This window comes from Equus asinus, chromosome 1 (assembly GCF_041296235.1).
Source record: "Equus asinus isolate D_3611 breed Donkey chromosome 1, EquAss-T2T_v2, whole genome shotgun sequence".
Lineage (NCBI taxonomy): Eukaryota > Metazoa > Chordata > Mammalia > Perissodactyla > Equidae > Equus > Equus asinus.
In genome coordinates, this window is record NC_091790.1 from 124,315,953 (window position 1) to 124,336,314 (window position 20,362).

Here is a 20,362-nt window from a genome sequence, read left to right on the forward strand (position 1 = left end):
CAAGGTCAACCCCTTGGAACTGGCCTTCTCTGCCAGTGCCTCTCAAGGCTGCCCTAGCCTGGTCTGCATGTCGCCTTTTGTTCTTTTCCTCTAAGCCGTTTTGGCCTGACTTTTAAGTGTCAGAACAGTCCAGTGAAGTATTAATGTAGTTCCTACCACTGTCTACTTTTCTGAGCTCAATGAAAACCAAATGTCACTCTACCAAAAATTGAGAAAAATAATGATAGCTTTTGACCACTTAAGGCGATGCCTGCAAAGTGCAGTTGTAAGTACATAGGGAAAAGGTAATCAACCACTAACTTCAGAGGCTGGAAACGTACCCCAAAGTTGGCTTTCAAGTTTGTAGGATTTGAAAAGCTCCACCACCTGCAAGATCGTGAGCTTTGGGATAAGGTATTTCTGGGTTCATGACTGGCTCTGCCACTTTTGATGAATGACATTGGACAGATTACCTCATATTTTCAGCCTCAGGGTTCTTTTTCTTTTTCTTTTTCTTTTTTTGGAGAAGAAGATTGGCTCAGCTAACATCTGTTGCCAATCTTCCTCTTTTTGCTTGAGGAAGATTGTACCTGAGCTAATATCTGTGCCAATCTTCCTCTGCTTTATATATGGGACACTGCCACAGCATGGCTTGATGAGTGATGTGTAGGTCTGCGCCTGGAATCCTAACCCGCGAACCCCAGGCCTCCGAAGCAGAGTATGCAAACTTAACCACTACACTACTGGGCTGGCCCTGGGCCTCAGTTTTTTGATGTGCAAATTGGGATTAAAAATACTACGCCCAGGACAGGACATCTGAAAGGACTGAATGAGCTGATATATGACAAGCACTCAGGACCTGGCATGCAATAAGCATTAAAAGAACTGTGGCTAGTGTTACATAGACTGGAGTAACATTAGGATTATTGATGAATGGTACAGTAGTATTTATCACAGTCGTGAATGGCTCTCCCACTTGGTCCACTGCCTATGTATCGAGTGCCAGTGATGCTACAGGCACTAGGAATACAATATAAAACAAAACAAGAACAACCACCACCAAATAGCCCCTATGCTGGAGGAGCAAAAGAATATAGAGGATTAGACCCGTCTGAGGATAAAGACCACGTCTAGCTCCTCACATCCTTGCATTAGCCTCCAGTCACAGAGGGAGGCATCATGACTATTTATTGAATTTCACTGAATTGGACCATGGAATCCAGAGCTGGAATCTGAATTAGGTCTTCTGGCTCCCATCCCAGGTTCTTTCCACTAGGCCAGTATTCTCAAACTTTAGCTTGCATCAAGATTTCCTGGAGGCTTGTTAAAACACAAATTGCTGGGCCCAGACGCCTGAGTGCCTGATTCTGTAGGTCTGGGGCCGGACCTGAGAATTTGCATTTCACACAAGCTCCCAAGTGATGCTGATGCTGCACTCTGGGGACCACATTTGAGACCACTGCTCTAAAGACCATGGATATAAAGAAAACTGTTTCCCTGGACATTTTCTGGGTTGTTTTTACTGCTAATACCTTAGAGAGAATGGTGTGGCTTATTGTATAAAGGCTATTTATTAATACAATGATGACTCACCATTGTAACTTTTCTTATAATGAAAACATCTTTTCTTTGGTCAATAACCCTGTTTTCTTTGGTCAGTAATGGTAAGGATGGACTGCTGGGCTCCTTCACCACTAACTGGACTTCTCTCCCAAGTGGGGCTAGGTAAACCCTCCCCACCCCTCTGCTCTGCAGGGAGGGGCTTGAGCGGCTCTGTCTGTGGGACCCATCAGCTGTTTCCCTTAATGGCATGTCAGGACATTGCTTCAGCTTGCAGCTTTGATAAACGGGGTTTTACCTAGTCAGAAGACCGAGGCTCACTTTATATAAACTTGCCTTCTTGACCTCAATCCTTGGTGACAGGCCTGGGACTACCCCTTTAGTCTGCCTGGGGGCCTTGCTCTCAAGGAGTTGACCATCCTGCCTGCCTCTTTGTTGGAATCCTCGGTGCCAGGATTCTGTGTTTGCTGGGCCCTGTCCCCTTGCCCCTGTAGGGCTTTCCATGGCTGTCATCCACCCCTGCAATCTGGTCTTCACCCCTCCCTTCCCCCTGCCCCCCTTGATACACAAAAATGATCAGGTCATGTCCTCTCATTTTAGACCACTTTCAAAGTAAATCCAGTTTTATAAACTGTATTCCAAGTTTGAAAATTGTGAATATGATCTCTTTCAACCAGCAGAAGTTTATATAATACAGATTCTTTCACTCTAACTGTATTTTCATTATCTAGGAGTGGAGTAGCAAAAACACTCTGGACTTTCTAAGCAGTAGCCAAAATAAGAGGAATATAAAAATGGGTAAAAATAATATTGGTATGTTAACATCTTTTCATCCATGCTTATTACTCCTGGCAGGGTGGAAATGAATCCCAGAAGTGGTAAGGTCAAACTTCCAGATAAAGATCCCTTGAGTGACTGTGAGATGGGGCCTCGGTTATTTGCGTCTGCAGACCACTGGTGGATCCAGGGACATGGTGGCATCCAGAGGATAAGGATGCACACATGTTTGGCTTCCGGAGTGAACTCCCAGCCTGGCAGGGGAGAGCAAGACTGAGTCCAGACCCACAGTTTTCACATTTGTTTAGCACTCAGAAATAACCTTTTTTGCCAATATGGAAAGGGCTGTGATCTAGATAAAGTAAGATTTTTAAACCCTGAAAATGTACTGAGATTTACAGGCAAGTTCTCGTTTTATTAAAAGTGCAGTTCCACAAGTTTCACATTCCACAAGTAATAGCCATTTAGGGAATGGGGTGTGTGCCACACAGCACACGCAGAACCCAGGACTTCATTCTCTCCAGTGTTTTCATTAAAAATAACCAAATGCTTCTGACTTGACTTGTTTTTAAAATTCACTTTAACCTCACGGCTCACCTTGGTTTTTGATCTAAGTCATTATTTAAAGGCAGATGTTAATATTTTCTTTTGTCAACCACTTTTTACTACCAACTTTGTGTGTGCACAGGAAGCAGTGGTTAAAGGTTGGAGACCTACTAAGAATGAACATGTAGGTCTCCGTGGAATGAATTAGAAAGATATTCTTGAGTACAAAAACAGGCATGAAATACCAAGTCTAGTGTGATTGCACTTCTTACAAAATTGTGTGCCTGTGGATGTGTGTGCAGAGAAAAGCCTGGAAGGATAATGGTGTTTCTCTAGAGAGTGAGATTTTCAGGAGAATTTTACTCTTTTCCTTCTACTTTTCGGTAATTTGCGTTCCTTAAGGTAATGCTTTCTCAATCTAAAAATCAGGGAAAAAAATGTCCTCATGTAACAAGATTAAAGTTGGGCTGAAAAGCCTGGGGTGTTCTGGCCTCTGTGGCATTGTCTGCAGCTCCGTCAACCCCCCAGAGCAGTGTGACCTCTGGAGGTTGACGTCTTCTTGCGGCTTCACTTCACCTGGGACGTGGGTCCCCCATGTGAGCAGCAGGCATTGGTGATGATCAATTACGGTGGTTGCAAATAGGATACAGTTATCATTTCATGTATTCTGGATTCCCGAATCTGATGGATAAGGAGAGCTGGTCTGAGCAATTCAAGGAAAATGAAACCACTATTCATAGCTGATTTCTTCCTATGTGCCTAGCACTCTGCTAAGCACTTCGCTTGCAGGTTTAGTCTCTATAAAACTCTATAAAAGAGGAAGTAATTTTTTAATCCTTGTTTTACAGATGAGGGAACTAGATCTTAGAGAGGCTGAATAATTTGCCAAAGGTCATGCACTAGGATTCCAGCCCAGGGCTGTGTAGCTTCAGGGGCCACATTTTTAACCATTTCAAGATTACTAATTTAAGTAGAAATACAATAATTTTTCACTTTATTTCTGGAGTTTACCCTTTTATATAAGTTATCTGGTACCTTAACTAGTACAATAAACAAATGTTAATTCTCAGGATACCCGAAAAAAAAAGTCATCACCATTTACCATCTGGGTCCAATGGACACTTTTAATTTTTTTTATTAACTATATAGTGAATTTTTAAATTTCTACCTCATCTTTTTCCTTCCAACCACCTTTGAATATATATCTACCTTCAGCATTCGTCCATTTACAAACTGTATATAGAGTAAATTTTGGTGTACAAACATCATAAAACATGAAAGACTACTGTCCCACATTCATTTAGCAAAATGGGACAGTCCATGTTCTTGTCACAAATATCGTTTGATGAATTCCTTCCTCTCGAATGACTAATTACATGAGAATACTGTATTTTCTTTTCATCCTTAGAAATATATTGTTCTCTCATCGACTCAAGTTTGAGAGAATGAATCCAGGATACCATCGTCTGAAAACTCAAGAGTTTGAGGTGTCACTTTCATGATCAATTTCATCATTGTCATTAGAGTCTTGACGGCTACTGTCTAACCCTTAGCATTCACCTCTGATTCCTCTAATGCTTCTGAAACCTCTCCCTTTGTCAGTTTCCTTCTTTGTCCTTATAGGCAGGAATGACAAATTCTGAATTCTTCACTCTATTCAATGAAAGTTAAAAGCAGACTGCAAAGATGGTGTCTCCAGTCTTCTCTTAATTCTTTCAGGAAGAAGATACAGTACTTTGGGCAACACAATAAGAAATATGAAGAGTGATGCAATAATGACAATTTATTTCCTTAATCTTCCTCCTAGGCCTACACTGTTCAATACAACCTTTAGGCTTTTGTAGCTATTTAAATTTAAATTAATTAAAATTCAAAAAAAATCAGTTTTTCAGTTGCACTAGCCACATATCAACTTCTCTGTAGCCACATGCAGCTAGTGGCTGCTATATTGGACAAGACAGAATGGGACATTTCAATCATTGCTGAATAGCAGTGTGGTTCTAAGCCATTCCATCATTCTTACATTTTTCTTTTACTTTAGTCTTTTTAAAGCATATTTGGGAATAATTGATAGGTAATTATTCTAAGATGATGAAGTAGCAAAGTGTATTAAGATATAGAAAAAAATCAAGATCTCATAATGGATCTTAGATTTTTTAAAGGGGAATGGTAGACCCATATGATAATTTCAGGGTAGAATGAGTTTTATTCTCCTTATTTTTTTAAAAAAAGGTATATCTTGTTTGGAATATCTTTAAGAAAGAATAAAGTCAAGAAATATTAAGCCATACAAATAGTTGTAATTGTGAAAAAAAAACCTAAAAAATTAAAATAGAGTCCAATGGATCCTGATGATATATTGAGTTAAGATATATTACTAATGTCTATATTTGTATACACAAGAGTTTTTATATATAAAATAATATTTATATATTATTTTGTATATAAAGTAATGTGCTAGCTAGTGTTAGTATTCAAAATTCTATTTTAAAATGGGCTCATTAGAAGAGGGTTTACAATTTATTATGCAGAGCAGGCAATCTCCAAATGAATGAGAAGTGGTAATATTAATTGAGATGACATTTCTCTGGCATCTAGCTGTGTCTGGCAGTGAAAAATTGCTCAGTAAAGGTTATTCCTTCTTACCCACCCCCTAGAAGGTAATTTCCCTATAGTATCAATTTATTATTGAGTGCTTACTTTGTGCAAAGGATCAAGAAGACACAAAGAAGTAAAAGATAACCTCTGCTATCTAATGCTTTATACTCTAGTTGCATCTTAAGGTTTGATGGAATCAAAGACTATGAGAGCACGTAGTTCTGTGGTTGATATAGTCTTTAGTCTAAACGACCCTATACAACCATTCATTCATTCATTCAAGCATTTATTAGGTACCAAATTCTCGTTGGGTTCTGTGCTAGATTCTGGGGCTGTAAGGCTACAGAAGGCACAGGCGCTGCCCTCAAGGTGTTTAGAGTCTAGTGGGAAGGACAGGCTGGCAAACAGGCCGGATCTAATACATTAAATAGTTTGCAAGGCGCTATGATAAGGATGAATGCAAGAGGCTCCACCTGACCTGCTGTCCAGGTGAGAGTCCTGAGGTTGGGTAGGAGTAACTAACCAGGTCAGAGAGTCTGGGATGGGTGGGGTGAGGAGGGATGGGTGGGGTGAGGAGGCATGGGTGGGGTGAGGAGGCATGGGTGGGGTGAGGAGGCATGGGTGGGGTGAGGAGGCATGGGTGGGGTGAGGAGGCATGGGTGGGGTGAGGAGGCATGGGCCTCGCTACTGGACTTCAAGGAGTGGTAGGTGGACAATGGAGAGATGAACTGCTTTGAGGAGCTTGGCGTTAACAGGAGAGAGAGAAAAGATGCCAGCCTAGGAGATGTGGACCATGTCAGCATCATTGTATAGTAGAAAAAAATGAATAGGAAGAAAGGAGTAACGAATCACAAGTTCATTTCTGAATAGTGTTACGGATTGATTTGTGTCCCCAAAAAGATATGTTGATGTCCTAACCACCAGAATCTGTGAACGTGATCTTATCTGTAACTAGGCTCTTTGCAGGTGTGATAAAGTTAAGATGAGGCCATACTGGAGTAGGACAGGCCCTAAATCCAATATGGCTGATGTCCTCATAAGAAGAGGGAAGTTTGGGCACAGAGACAGAGACACACAGGGAGAACGCCATGTGGTGATGGAGGCAGAGATGAGAGTTGTGGTGCCACAAGCCAAGTAACACCAAGGATTGCAGGCAACCACGAGAATCCAGGAGGGAGGGGTGGAGCACATTCTCCCTCTGAGCCCCGAAGAAGGAACTAACGCTGCCCACACCTTGATTTCAGACTTCTGACCTTCTGAACTATTAGAGAATACATTTCTGTGGTTTTAAGACACCCAGTTTGTGACACTTTGTCACAGCAGCCCGAGAAAGTAATTCAAATGGGTTGAATTTACTATCTTCAATTACTAGGAGCGTTGAGTGTTATGCTCTGTTAGGCATTATTTGTTTTGATTGAAACCATCCTTAGAAGTCTGTCATTAAGATAATTGAAATGCATCTTTTTAACATTCAGTACTACTCCAGGTTTCCCCCCAATATTCTTTCTTCACTTTTCTTCATAATTCTTTTCTCTTCATGATTCTTGTGTCTTCAGCTACTTTATTATCCCCAATATTCTCTCCAGTTTCTTCTTTTTAAAACTCATTTCTACTGTTCAAATTGTGTTTTTCAATATACAAAAATCATATCGTATTACATTATATTTTTCTCTGAAAATGACCTCAGCGACAATTCAAGAGAAAGTTAGTTAAAGGAAACTCCCTATTTTCACAGAACCAGAGGATTTGAAAGCGACAAAGAAAAACAATAAAGAAGTCGGTTACCCTTTAAAAAATATGTCCCTATTTGTATAGGAGATTTCTCAGCCTGCGAGTCCCTGAGAAAGACCCCATTTTTGTTTCTGTTTCTTTTTTCCCTTTCAATAACCCTTTCAACTTGGACATACATTAACTGAAAGGAAATGTTTTAACATTCTCTAGTAAAGAAACTAAGCTTTCCATTCCTGGCTTGGAACCTAAAGTGGAAAACCCACACATCCAGTGATCATAGTATGTGAGTGACTTCCGGAAGATACTGGGAGTACCGTTACTTTTAGGTGTCTTGGCCAAGCATCGGTCAACTTGGAGAGGGTTTCTGGATCCAGAATTTCCCTTTTCCCTGAGGGCGGGATTGCTGAGCTTTCTGTACACCCACAGTCTCCTTTGGTCTGAATCACTTTTTACTTGGAAGATTAGGATTGAAATTCGAGAGGAAAAGTAATTTCTTGTTTCTATCCCCCAAACCTCAGAACCTATTTTTCAGGCTATAGACATGGCCGTCTGCTTTGTTTTCCTCGTCCGTGAGGATCTGCAAGAAGTAAATAAGTCTAGGACACAGAACTGGGCTGTGTGCTGCTCCCACCTTGTCTAGCTACCTCCATTCTGACAATTCTGACGCTCTTGCTGCTGATCAGAGGACCCCCTGGTTTTATGACCCCCTTTCATCCTGCCGTAAATGACATCAGATGTGCTAAAGACCCACATTGTCTGATTTTCTTTGGGGGAAAAAAAAATTGGCATTCTCAAGAAGTTTTTGTCTTCTTATTTTTATCTAATTCAGAAACAATGAAGTTTCTTTATAGTTACATTTTAATTGTGAGATATTCCAAATACAAAAATTAGTGAGACAAATAAAACATAAATGCAGTGTACCCACCCCTTAGATTTAACTGTGTTACTATTTTAACCCGTCCGATTCTTCAGTTGGACTTCTGTGTTGATTCTTGGAGACTACAAGGCCGAGGAGCTCCGGTTTTGGAATCAGACCTCGGTTCAAATCCTCGCTATGTGACTAGTTCCCCTAGAATCGATACTTCATCTCTTTGAGCTTCAATTTTACATTTCTAAAAGAGGATAATAATATCCACTTCTTAGAGTTATAAGGCATAAACGCAATAAATGGAAAGCCCTTAGGTTGGTGCCAAACGTGTCAGCACCCAGCAGTGGGTCCTTAGTCCTGTCGGTTACTGCCTTTTACAGCCTTTTGCCATTCTGGTAATTTACAAATTTTCAATTTGCTATAACTTAGAGTGAGTCTCACTCCCAACCTCCCGACCCTATTTCCTTTGGAATTTAAAAGCAATTAACTACGTGTCATGTGGCATGCCAGACACCAAGTCCCAACTTATGAGAACTTTCAGGTCCTGTGGGTGACTAGTTCAGCTCACTAAGCAAGGCCTTCCCCATCCCTTGTCATTTAGCTTTTCTTGAGCAAATGCTGTTGTTTGTGTCCCAACCTGACTTTATCGGAAGTCCTTTTTTAAAAAAAACCTACAAAAGTGAAGCTGCTTTTCATTTTACGGAAGAATCAATTGCAGTGGATAATAGGTTTGTGTTTAATGATTCATGATAAATAAATTAGGTTTAGAGAAAGAAGACTAGCGGCCAGAATGAAGTAGGGAGTTAGGAATCAGTTTCACTCTGATGAACATGACCTTGACGGAGTCCCTTCCACCCTCTCATTTTTTTGATCATTGCCAGCGATAGGAAAATTAATGACTTGAATATTTTATTCTTAAATAACTCTAAGAGCTTCTGAGCTCAGTGCATGCTATAAAGAACTTTATGCTTTGGTATTTCGTTTGAGATGGGTAATTAATAGCTTAGAAAGTAAAAGGATCTGTAAAAGAGGAACAAGTCAGCCTTACATAATAGGGTTATTGTTTCTTATCCTGAAGTCACCTGTATTTTTGCTTCACTCTCACTTCTTGCTCATCACAGCTTTTAATCATTAACATGGAAATCTTTGGCCCAGCAAGTGGCCTCTTGAGATTTCAACTTTCCGTGGAGATCTATGTCTAAGTTCAGAAACAGTACTTCTAAATTTATCAATTTTATGAGGATGTAATGTGTCTACTCTTTCCCAAGAAGGGCATCAGGAAGCTATTTCATCCTCAACAAATGTTTAGTGCTGCTCAGCACATCGTCCACTTCATTTTTTACTGAAAAGTGTTTTTATTTAAAATTTTTTTATTAAAAAATCTTCTGTGAAACCACAGTTTTAAAAATAGGTGGTTTATGTAATTGTTCTTTTAGCATCTTCTCTACTCCACTCCTTGAGGCCTGAGGGCCAGTTATCACTGCTAAGATGTTCTCCACATCTTATCCAAACCAGCATTGGTCACAGTCATCAACTTAGCAGATTGTCTGGTCTGGGCTGCCGTTAACAAACACGAAAGGTTTGAAAGGAAGCATGAAATTTAAAAATTGCACATTGTTGTTGAAAAACACATTTAATCAAGAAATCGCTTTCGTAAATTAAGAAAACCCATGCCACCATTCTTTGGCAAGGTAATGGTTGCCTCAGAGTTTTCAGAGTTGTAATAACTTCATCATCTTTGCAGCTCCCAAAGTAGTTACTTAATTCTTTTTGTTTGTCTTATTTCTTCCCTGACCATATGATCAATCTTTTTTTGTTTTAAAAATTATACGTGCTCCTATTTTGTTTGGATTTGGAAAGTGCAGAAAATTATAGAATAGAAGGAATGCCACCACCCAGAGGCGACCACAATGAAGAGTTTTCACAATCATGTCCACTCTTTAGAGTATATAAAGAATATTAAAGCCTTATGTATCACTTGCTGCAAATATTTTGCCAATCCTTTTATGTAGTTTTTATGTTTAATCAAAGTTATGTGTGTACATAATGCACAGCGTTTAAAGCGCTAAATGGCTTCCGGGCTTGTTACGAAAAAATGACCCGTGATGACGTCCTTCCCCATGATTTCCTGCTCTTCAGGAACAATTACTTTAAACTCTTTTAACCAAGTCTTTAGGATTCGCTTTCATGCCTCTGAATAACCTGTGTATGTTGCTGCTTCTTGATTTTCTCAGCTTTAGGCATTGCCCGTTGACATCCTTTTGTGGAATAGAAGGATTTCTCTCTTTCATTGCAGCCCACCCGCCACCATCACACAAGGACCCTTCTCCTTCCCCGTCCTCCAAAACAGGGTGTCTGTTATTTGGGCCACATCAGTACGCAGTGTTTTTGTCATTGACACTACGTAAACAGTAGTGGCAGCTGAGCCATTATGATAGTGTTCTCTTTCCTGTTTAGCTTTTTGTTTTCTTTGTAAAGTAAGTGTCTTGTTTTGGAAATTTACTCTCATAGTTTTCTGCGATCCTCAGTTTATCCTCAGACTCTTCTCCAGTTGTGTGACTCTCCTCTCAGTGCCTCCAAACACATTCAGTGCTTTATCAGTGTTGAGTTGTGAAGTCTTTCTCGAGCCTTCTCGCCTGCTCCCGTGTGGGCTGCTTTCACTCGGCCTTCTGCTCAGGTGTGTCTCTGAAGCTCCCTTCACTCTCTTCTGTGTTGGTTCCCATTTCCTACATCCCATGTTGTATCAGTTTCCTGTCGCTGCTGTAACAAACTACCATAAGCCCAATGGCTTAAAACAGCACAAAGTTACTATCTTACAATCTGGAATTCAGAGGTCTGAAATGAGTCTCCCTGGGCTAAAGTCAAGGAGTCAGTGGGCTGCATTCCTTCTGGAAGCTTAGGGGAGAATCCATTTCCTTGCTTTGCCAGCTTCTAGAGGCTGCCTGCATTCTTTGGCTTGTGTCCCCTTTCTCGGTCTTCAAAGCCAGCATTGTAGCATCTTCAAATCTCTCTGACTCTCCTCTCTCCCTCTTCCACTCTTAAGGACCCAACTTGTGATTGTCTTGGGTCCATCTGGGTAATCAGGATAATCGCCCCATCTCAAGATCTGTTTGCCTTGTAGGGTAACATATTCGTAGATTCTGGATATTAGGACTCAGACATCTTTGGGGTGCCATTGTTCTGTCTTCCATGCCTATCTTTCTCTTTACTCAATCTCCAGTAGCTCCTTGAGAAAAGGTACATAGTATGGAAGTTTTCTGAAAAAATGCATTTCTGAAAATGTCTATTCTATCCTTGACTAATAGTTTGACAGGATATAAAATTCCAGATTGGAAATCTATATTAATCAGGATCGGATACAATGATGCAAAATCTCAGTGGCTTCACACGTCAGAGTTTATGTCCTGCTCTGTGAGTCCCGTGGTTCTCAGGGAATCGGCTTTCAGGAGCTCACTCAGGGATCCTGGCTGTTTCCATCTTGTGGCTTCACCATCTCAATTCGGACCCCCATGTCACTGCAGAGCAGGGAGGAACTGGACGGGTGTGTAGAGACTTCATTCCTTCAGCCTGGAAGTGACACGTCACCTCTGTGAGCAATCTGTTGGCCAGAACTGGTCACAAGGTCCTGCTCAGCTGCAAGGGGGCTGGGAAACAGAGCACCTGGGTACTCTGAGTGTTAAATGCATCTGCCACAAAATCATTTCCCCTCAGAATGTTAGGTTCTTTTCCACTTTATTCTAGCTTCAGTATTCCTGTTGAGAAGAGGAACTCTTGACCCTTTATATGAAAATGTAATTCCTCTCTATGGAAGCTTCTTATTCCTAGTGTTCTAAAATTTTATAATTTTGTGCCTCCTGCATGTGAGTTTTCAGGTCCTATGCTGGACACTTGGTGGACCTTTCGATCTGGACACTGATATCCTGTTCTGGGGTATTTGCTTCACTTTTCTCACTGATGATTTCTTCCCCCTGCCTCTTCTCTTTCTGTCTTTCTGAATCTCCTCTTCTTTGGCTGTTAAGCCTCCAAGTATAGATGTCTATATTTGTAATTTTTGTTCCTCTTATTTTGTTGTTCTTTATCTTTTTGCTCTACTCTCTGGATGGGTTTCTCAACTTTGTCTTCCAACCTTTCTGTTGAGTTTCTTCCTCATTGTTCTCATATTTTTAACTTCCCAAGAGCTTTTTGTGCTGTTGTTACTGTTCTCTGTATGTTCTTTGTTATAGCTTCTTTGGTTCCCTCTGGGGCCTTTACACTTCTTACAAAAGATGAATTATAGATATTTTATTATTTTTTTGGTTGCTATTCTGAATGAATATTTTTCCAGTAAATTTTAAATTGTCATAATATTTTAAAGTTATTGATTTTGTGCATTATATATATACTCATGTTACTGGACTTTTTAGTTTATTTCAATAATTTTTCAATTCTAATTCTTTTTCTTAATAGGAAATCACATAATTAACAAACCACATTCATTTTATCTCCTCCTGTCTAATTCTGTTTCAGATTTTATAGCATTATCCAGGATAATATTAAGTAATGTAAAGTCCATGATGGGAGAGTGTACATTAATTATCACCATGTCACCTACATTTAAAATATGTACTTGGCACATGATAGCACTTAATAAGTATTTCTCAAGTGAATGAATGGTGGTTATAGACAGTATCTTTGTTTTGTTTGAAGTTTTAATGATAAGGCTACAAGTATTTTATTACTAAGTGTAATTTTGACGTTTGGTTTAAGGTAGATATTCTTTATTATGTTAACAAAATATTCTTAATTTTCTGAAAGCGTGCAATTATTTGAGAGAATCATGTTTCCTTTGTGACTTGTGATCTTGCGCTTATAAACGTATGTTGAATTGAATTAACTTAGTTCACTTTTATTTTAAAAACTAATGGGAGACAGACAGGTTGGTAAGTATAATAGGCACTTTTTACCAATGTTTAATTTGTCTTAACATCTTTACTGGTGACCCGGAAGAGGAAAGCTCAGAAAAATCTGAGTTTGCAGGTGACTGTAATCTTTGTGTGTGTATGTGTGTATGGGGGTGGGGGAGTACTAAGCCACAGGACTATCTACTAAGCCTAGTGTCTTTGCCAGTTGTCACCTGGGGGCTTCCACCCATTCTGGTACTGCAGCCCAATGAAGCCATCAAAACCCTGGACGTCCTCCAGCAGAGAACATAACTGTGCCCTGTGCAAGCTATGATTTATCTACACCTGAAAGATTATATGCAGTTTCAGTCAACAAAGATCAAAAGAGGCATAATTGAGCTGGAGAACATCCAGGAAGTAACAGCTAGAATGATTTTGGAGGGTGGAGGAAAAGACTAACTTGATTACAATTCTTGTCAGGAAAGACATTGGCTCAGGAAAATGATCCAAGTCTATAAAACCAGAAGCAGTATGTTTGAGGCGTTGATAAAATTGTTCACCAAGGCCTTGAACACGTCTCTGGTCTGAAATAAATAGACGCAATGCCCCTCAAATATTAAATAATGTATATCAAAGACACATTGAAGGATATTCTGCTTCCTATGTGGGTAGTAAACAACTGGACTTCATTTGCCCAAATGACAGTGCAGGTCAAAACTATAAATCAGTCCCCATAAAAGTTTATATATATTCATGGATGACAAATCCGCAATGAATTAGGAAGAGAACAAGGTTGTTTGGAGGGACAGTCTGACGTTTCAGAGTCGATGTTCTTGAATCCAAGAAGATCATTCTTATTTTACATATAATAGACAGTGAACATTCTCTGTTTCCCAATAAGAATATTATTTAGTAATTATTGACTCTTATTTACAATTTAGTAATTATGGATGCTTATCTCCAAATCAGTGCCTGGACGGCTACTGTTCTGATGGCCCGTCTTGTAGGGCTCCGTGTGAATCCTGCGCCTTCTGCTGCTGCTGTGGCTGGAGGCTCCGTTGTGTGAATACTTCAGAACCAGGAGTTTGAAGATCCCGGTTCAAGCCCTGGCTCCGAGTCTTACTAGTTCTTAGATCTGGCAAAAGCCAACTACTCTTTCTGAGTTTTTTCTTCTCCTTTATAAAATGGGAAGTAATGCTGATTTCCCTGTATCCTTCGTGTTCACATTTTTGTGAAAAGGAAATCAAGTAAGGTTTGTGAAGGTGCTTTGGGAGCTGTAAGGTGCTGGCTGTGTCGCTGATGGTTAAAGATGGGGACGGCCTGTTTCCTGAACTGCTGAGTCCTCAGGGAACGGCCTCTCTCTTCCCAGGTTCCTGAGGGGACACCCTGCAGATGAACCCTAATGTGGCCTGCAGCTCGGGGGAGCTGGCTTGACCATGTGGAGCTTCAGGGCTCCTTTACCCCCAACCCTGAAGCCTAGCGAAGGGCAGGCTGAGTGACATCCTGACAGTTCTCTTCTAGGCTCACGCTGTCATCTTGACCTCGACCTTTTACCACCCCGATGGTGAGAAGATGCAGGAAGGGAGTGGTGGCTATCTCGTCCCGAGACTCGAGCAGAGCAGAACCAGCTGGACTCTCCCCATAGCCTTTCCTTGAGGCCATACCCAGACTCCCTCTTAACTTTTTTCGCCCCCAAAAAGGGGAAATTGGGAACCATTTACTTATTGTACTAGCTACATGGAACAGAGGAGAAAAATGAGCAATGTGAAGCAGGCCAATAACAGGAAGAGACCAAGAGAGGGGGCCAAATGGAAAAGGGCTTTAAAGACCTTTATACTGGCCCTTGATAGCACTGTTCCTTGCCACTATGGCCTAATTTTGTCCTTGAGGAATACATGACCTTAAGGACCCCTCCCCCTCCGTGGAGAAGAAGGTGACCTTGAGCTCCTGCTGGAGATCATGGTGTGCAAAACAATAAAGCACTCAAAACGTCACTTAGAATATACGGTTCTCCTGTAACAATAGTTGGCACACATTATTACACATTGTACTGACACCTGTATGTATATATTTTTATCTCCCCAACTGTATCATAATTCCTGAAGGCATGGAACGTGTTTTACACATCTTTTTTGGCTTACTGGATATGTACTAATTATAGGTACCTAGAGGAATTCTTTCATCTGGCAGTCAGAGGTATCCAGAACGAGCTTTTCAGTGATGTAGGCCGTATCCAGCATGATTCCACGATGCGCTGCTCGCTCAGTGTGGTGCTGTGGAACATTGATACCCAGAGGTGGCCTGGAAAGGGGATGCGTCTATCCCAGACTCACTTTTTCCCCTGACTTGGATGCTCATGTCTGTCCCAGTTTTTCCTTTCTCTTCGGAACCAGATGCCTCCCTTGCTTTGGGCAAAAAGAATCTCGCACTGAAGCCTTATGTCAGAGCATTAAGGAAGTGTGAAGACCATAGTTTGATGAGGATTTCAGGTCCCTTGACTTAGAGTTTGATTCTGTGCTACAAATTGACTGCATCATGGATGAAAATATCAGGATAAGAAAAAAATGACCTGATCTGGGCATGTCATCTGTCCACTTTACAGACATGTTATGAGGGTTATCCAGTAGATGTTCCTAAAATTTCAAAATTTGTTGAGATATCAGACAGTCACTGAGGAAAGATATCATTAGCATGCTTGTCCTTGTTGTAGAGAAGATGAGAGCTCAGCTTCCAGAGCTCAGTGAACCTGAGTTCACATTAACTGCCTCTCACTAACTATGTGATTTAGGACAGATTTCTGAGTGTCCATCATCCTCAGCCTAAAAGAGACGGAAGTCCCTACTTGAGAGGGTTGTTGAGAGGATTAATTGCAAGAAACCACGTAAAATGCTTAGCACACTGTCATGACCTAAGTTATATTCCCTAATGCCATTAATTGATGAATTGTGTTTTACTGGGCCCCCATCTGAATTGCTAATATTTGTAGATATTATTTTAACAATCGTTCACTTGTAATATCTGCTAAGGCTTTTAGGGTAAAGGTTTTAAATAAGTTTCATTGTACATGTTTTGTGGCATTTGATTCAAACCAGATCAATTTGTTTCAGCCAGTTTTTTTATCCTGGCAAAAAGTGTTTTTGTTACTAAACATTTTTAATAGATACAGATAATATATTTTTAATCAGTGATATATTGAGATGCTTTTTTAGATTACTATTTCATCCAGTCAGAAACATAAAGGACTACTTGGTCATTGTTATGTACTCAAAGCCGGTTGGTACATTAGTGAAATGTCCCAGAGGACAATCATTTCCTTTCAACATCCTGGACTTTCTTTCGAGCTTGTATTTTTTATCTTGATATATAGGAAAGTCAACCATTTTTACCCAAAATAACAGAAGTTACTAATTCCTTATTGCATTTAATTCTTTTACCTATGCACAAGGCTTTTATATTTTAGTGTGTGTAAAACAAATTCACAGATTTATAATTTTATATTTTAATATAAATACCAAATTTCTTTTAGCTCTATGTGAACTGAGTAATTTGATTTATTGAGTTAATACAGATAATCTATTTTCAACTACGTCTACATAATTCAAAAAGTGCAAATGAAAGATAAATTTCCCTCATTTTAATTACCAAATGAGTTTGTAATGTTTTATAATGCAATGTTTAAAAAGAAGAAAATCTTTTTTACAGAATCACCAAAAGGCTGTTTATGAAAAAGCCAAATCATCCCTTTTTGGAATGTCTAAGAACGTAGATTATTCCATCAGTTTCCATGGATCTAGTTCTTCAGTCTTATCAAAAATATATTCAGTAGTTTACTCTGAAGTTTCTGATGATTTAAAGTTGATGTTATGCTTGCATGATCCTTAAATACTGGTTATAGCTCAAAGCTATAATTCATTCAAAATTAAGAATGATAACATGCAAAAAAAATTAAGCTTTGTAAGGCTGTGTTTTCATACATTCTTTTGTATTTATTCTGTATTTCATAATTTTCAAAGCTTAGAATTCTCTTTTTATAAAACTTCCTTTAAATGCTACATAAATATATTGTTTCCAATATTACTTTATTGGAAACTGTATTTATCTTATAATGTTCTCTTTGAAAGTAAGTATATTTTAGTGAAATTTCTCCTCAGTTTATTTTGTGAGAAACTCAAATTTAATGGAAAGTAGTTCAACTTTTTTCTGTCTAAAAAGCTCTGTTGCAGTGATGCTCAAGTATGTAACTGGGTCAGAGTAGCCTCAAGAGCAGAGTCCGGGATTTCCACCATCAGCAGAGAGGAACGCCCTTCCATTTCTCAGAAGTCACCAGACAGGGCATAGAAAATTACACAGTTCCCTAATAATTGTGCTAATGGCACTAAAAATAGATGATTGATTTTTTAAATGTGTGATTCCATATTCTTCCATTTATACTTAGATGTAAAAAGATTGAAATTTCCCATCTCACTCTGAAAAGGCTCTACTCATAGTCCAATTTCAGGTGCCCGTGAGCTTTGAGCAGACGGTTTTTGTTGATCTGGTTTTGTGATTTGCAGTGGGACCTGTAGGTTCCTAGGGACCCATAAGCTCAGAATCTACTTTACTCAAACAACGTTGTTAGCAGTGCCTTACTTCAGACCGTGTGTTAGCAGAGGGGACGTGTGCTGGCACATCACTTCCATTTTCACTTAGGAAATTGCCAGCCTGTGCTCCTGCCTTCTAAGTGATTACTTTGCTACGGCCAAAGTACCTGGCAAGAAGACAAATCTTTTGCTAGAGAGGAATTCCTCAAGTACTTTTCCCCCATCCAAAATGATGGCAGATGTAATGTGTTCCGATGACTAAATAGGCAAGTTCCATTTTCACAGGATAAATAGTGCATACGAATTTCAGAACTATTGTCTTAATTATGCAAATATAGAAAGAACTTACAAACCTTACTGGGGAAAAGTGTTACTGCACAAAAATGGGGTTCGCTTGCCGGATGTGCATAATCAAACCAATTAATTATGGCATCAGCTTTTGGGAGAGAATCAGCTTTATTCTGCGAGATCCATCTGCAGGGAGGCCTGGGGGCCTGTGTCCTCAGATCTGCCTCCCTGATTGAGGATGTGGGGCAAAATTTAAGAGGTTAGGGAGAAGAGGCTGGCACTCGGAAACACTGGTGAGACAGGCTTGAGTGTTGGGCTTCAAGCATTGATGGTAGGGTTCTAAACATTTATGATGAGGTTCTAAACCTTTGTGATGGGTTCTAAACATTTTTGATAAGGTAGAGAAGGAATTTCGACATTGGATCTTCCTGAATGAGGGACCCCTCGATTCTGATAAGAGTCCGACTTTCAAGTTCCAGTCGTGTCCTGGTCCTTGGGTTCCGTGGGAAGGAGGATCTTTGGTGCTGCCGTCATTTCAAGTCAAGATTTCTTCTTTTTCTCATGCCCCAGCTGTGTGACTTTGCAGATTTTCTGAAAGGCAATTCTTAATCACTCTGTTCATCAGAGATGGGGTCAGTTGAGCTGGTCCTGGAGGGCTCACAGTTACAAAAGCAATAGGTTTACCATTCTGCTTTATTGGGGAGGGGGTGTTATCTGCTATTTATTTAGTGATTTAGAAGTTTGTTTCCTGTTAATGGAGCCTAGAACTAATTTGATTGCGTTAGGGAAACACAGATAAATTTCACATTCAAAACAGTTTCTTAAATCTCCTAAAGTAACCTCGAATGACTCTTGACACTCCCTCGTACCTGGTCCCCCTTTCCTTCCTCTAGGACTCCGTTCCAGGTGTGAAGGACAGTTCAAGCCATCTCCCTGTTCTGTCATACTGCAGCCCTCCTAGTCTTTAAGGCACAACCACAGGCTCACAACCTTAAAGAAAGTTAATGAAATTAACTCACAACCGTTAGATGAGCATGTCTCTCCCACTTGCTTCATTAATCAGTTACTTCAACTTTCTAGTAAATTTAAGTGTGTATATATATACATATATATATATATATTTAGTAAAAGGTATGAGGTTGGGTGTGCAAAAATACAACATTTTAGATTTCCCCCTCATATAAATAAACCTAGCACAGGAATCCCCATTTCCACAGATGGTAGAAAGATACCTGAGTTTCTTCCAGTTTAAATCAACTTCTCAGGGGTCTTTCTCTTTTCTCTTTTCCTTTCTCTTTTCTTTCATCCCTTCTCCTAGAGGCTGATCAAGTTCCCTGGGGGCTTTGTGTGGCCTCAGAGGAATGGCGCCTTGTTGAGACGCTGTCCTCTGATTGGCATCTCCCAGGTCCCCAGGCCTGGTCTTGGGTTTCAGCCTGTTGCTTCTTGGTCTGAGTCGACTGACCCTGGCCCCACCAGTACATCTGCTCCATGAACCAACATGTGCTGCATCCTCCTTGTCCTGACCCCAGGTCCCTCCGGCCCTGTCTCATAGTTCCAGAAAAATCCTACAAGACTTCACAGAGTGAGCCGCCCCAGGACCATGTCTGAGTAGCTCCCTGGGCCATCGACACCCTGAAGCTCAAGCTCTGGTCAGAAGCAAGGCCTCTTTCTGTGGCCTAGAGCCTTGAAGGACACACCCTGGGAGGCGTGCCCTTGTCCCCTGGGATTCCCAGCAAATGATCTGAGGTTTCTATTAACCCGCCCCTCCCAAACCATTTGGCCCAGGGGGCTCGAGAGCTAGACTTTTCCTAGGGACGCAGACAACTTGTAAGATCTGGTCCTGTCCCTTTTCATCCTCATCTCACCAGCCAATTAAACCTTTATCTCCTTTTGGGAAGCAACTAGCTCTTACTTTATTCTTTCACCAATCTTTGATTTGGTTGGTAAACTTGATGTCTTCTTCCTTTAGGTGTTTTTTCGAATTCCAGATCACTCTTCTCTCAATCACTTGGCTTCCAGAAAATTTGGCTTTCAAAACAGCTTTTCTGGAAAGCCACAACTGGAAACTTAGAAGCTCCAGAGAGAAACATAAAATAAAAAAAAAATTATCAGAAAAAATAATCAGGTATAAAACGGAAATCATCTTCTTGTTCTGTATTGTCTCCTTTCCTTTTTTACTTCCGTGTTGTCCTTTGGTCTTGTTTTAGTTGTTTTATCGGTTCTGTGCTTTTTAGGGGGTGGAGAAGACACTGATATACTGCCTCAGATCCTTTTTGGCAGCCAAGAGATTGTAATTTAAAAATAGATTCAAATGTCCCATCTACGTGTCTTTTTCTGTGGAACCTTGTGTGCATTTCCTGAGCTCATGTAATTTACCGGAAAATATCTCAATGAAAGTTTCCATTCATGAGTTGTTTCTTTTCATCTCAAGGCTGCTTATCAGATACCATATAACAACATATCACCATGACAAAAGCAAAGGGCAGAGGGAGCGCAAGCTGGTATCAGTGCCTCGGTCCTGAGCTGTGTTTCATTAGATTCTTTACTCGGGACAT

The 20,362-nt window shown here is 40.3% G+C and overlaps 1 protein-coding gene across 3 annotated transcripts in view; it reads left to right on the forward strand.

Moving 5' to 3' along the window:
- Positions 1–20,362, forward strand: part of UST (uronyl 2-sulfotransferase) — a 348,885-nt gene that overhangs the window by 114,691 nt on the left and 213,832 nt on the right. The gene's annotated exons all lie outside the window — the stretch shown is intronic.